Consider the following 2285-nt stretch of genomic DNA (forward strand, 5'->3'; position numbering starts at 1 on the left):
AAAATCTTTCAAACAACGCCAGACCTAGAGAAGAAAAAGGCATCTGTGTGGCGAGCCCCCAGCTGGCCTGGCCTCCTCGCAATGCAGACGAGGCGATGAGGCCTGGCGGAGAACAGGGTTTGTTCCAGGTCCCAGGCGGGGCTGGGTCAGGAACTGACTGCCAGGTGCTCAGAAGACCAACTTTCTCCCCTGCCACATGGCCAGTCACAGTGCGGACGGAAGCTCAGCGGCCGCTGCGGGCACGGGGCAGACCCTCTCCTACATGGCGGGCGGTGGGGTGTCCCAGCTCAGGCTCCAAGGAGCACAACCAGGCAGCATTTGAAGGGCACAAAGCCCCCAGCCCCGCAATCTCACCCCTGGGAGTTTGTCCCACAGCTCCGCCTGCACCTGGTCCCCCACGAGGGCTGCTCACGTGACCCGGGGCACATCCACACAACGGTGACACTGAGCCAACGCCACACATGCCGACGTAGAACTGCGAAGACACACTGCTCGGTGGCAGAGGCAAAGAGCAGGTAGACGGCACGCAGCCACCGTCGCCGACAGACCGATTCACGTATATTCATTATTCCCAGGACACCTGACTAGAAATGGGGGTGGGAAGGAGACTAATTTTTCGCCATATGTGTTTTTACATCTTTTGAATTTTCTCCATGTAAGGGTAATGCATAGTCAAGAAATAAACAAAATGACTCCCTTTGTATGAAATATCCAGAATAGGTAAATCCAGAGACAGAACATAGATTGGTGGTTTCCAGGGACCGGGGGCTTTGTGGGAACGGGGTTTCTTTTGGGGGATGAAAATGTCTTGGGAGAGCGCGGGACGTCTGGTTTGCGAGCGTGAGTCTCAGTATCTTATGAGACGAAAGAGCAGTTTAAAAACGGGCGATGTTGAGGAGGGGAAGCAGCTTTGGTTCAGGAGTGTGCCCTGCGCCATACTGTGGGACAGCGGGGCAAGCCCGAGCCTGGGCCGAGTCTCTGTGGTCTGTTCAGGCGAAAGACAGGTCAGGCCCCTGGATTTTCTTACACGGATGCCAACAAGAACAAAGCATCACCCGGGGAGAGGAGACGCTGATGGAGTACGGGGAGAATCCCCAGAAGTACATCCCTGAAACGAAAACGATCTTTGCTGGCATTAAGGGGTCTGGAGAAAGAGCAGACTTGACAGCTTATCTCAAAAAAGCTACTAAGGAGTAAGAGTTGGCCGCTGCCTTATTTATTACAAAATATAAATCTCATGACTTTTTTTTAATGTGTACCATATTTAAATTGATCTCGTACACCAGAGTTGAGATCGTGAATGGCTGGTACGACATGACTTTAGGGCGGTCCTCATTTAAATAAGTTTGGCTTGTGGTTACAACGAATATGATCAGTTTTTTGAACTTCGGTGGTAATTTTGGTCCCGTGAGTGCTAGCCCTGTTTCCACCGTCTAAAGACATGACTGGACATGATTAGTAAGGTTCGGTTTTTCACAGAAATGGTGGATGTCGTCTGAACATCTGTAGAGATTGGTTTTGCATTTAGATTTACATAACTGGTTATATTAATATGTTCAAATGCTGAGGATATCCCTTCGCTGTCTCATGGAACAGCGAGCCTTGGCTGTGTTTCAGGTTGTGTTCATCGGCCTGTTAAAAAGGCAAGGGCCGAAGATAGGGTGACAATGTCCACTTTATCTTTTTGGTCCTAACTATACCGATTTAATTAAATTCCCTGTATCCAAACTGTCGCCTTTTACCTAAAGGCATTTGTGTGGTTTATGTGCATCATCAAATAAAGAGTATTTACCACTCAGAAAAAAGAAAAGAAAATGTTTTGGAACCAGACAGAGGGTATTTGCACAACACTGTGAATGTACTACATGCCACTGAACTGTTCACTTTAAAATGACTCATTTTATGTTATGTGAAGTTTACCTCGATTTAAAAAACATAAAAATGAGGAAATGAATGAATGAAAGGTTTTTCATCTAAGCTCCGGTGCAGCTTGGCACTGCTGGTTAGAAGCATGGGCATGGTGGCCGAATGGTGGAGCTCAAATGCCAGCGACAGCCAGCATCGCCTGTGAGACGTCGGGTACGTCACCTCTCCGAGCCCCGGTTTCCTGTCAGTGAAACAGGCATAGCGACAACGGAGCCTGCCTCCCTGGGCTGTTGTGACAAGTATATTGAACAGTCCACATCAAGCGTCTAGAGCCCAGCGCCTGGCACAGCCTGGGTCCCCAGGGCCTCTGCTCCTGCTGTCTGCCCTGCTGAGGACACGCTGTCCCTGGGCAGATGCAC

General features: G+C 49.8%; 1 protein-coding gene and 1 pseudogene across 1 annotated transcript in view; one reads left to right on the forward strand and one right to left on the reverse strand.

Moving 5' to 3' along the window:
* The window catches only part of LIMD1 (LIM domains containing 1), a 62776-nt gene that overhangs the window by 56934 nt on the left and 3557 nt on the right, over positions 1-2285 (reverse strand). The window lies entirely within an intron of this gene.
* Positions 20-2228, forward strand: LOC111738093 (annotated as a pseudogene).

The sequence above is a fragment of the Pteropus vampyrus genome, unplaced genomic scaffold (assembly GCF_000151845.1).
Source record: "Pteropus vampyrus isolate Shadow unplaced genomic scaffold, Pvam_2.0 Scaffold35, whole genome shotgun sequence".
NCBI classification, from domain to species: Eukaryota; Metazoa; Chordata; class Mammalia; order Chiroptera; family Pteropodidae; genus Pteropus; species Pteropus vampyrus.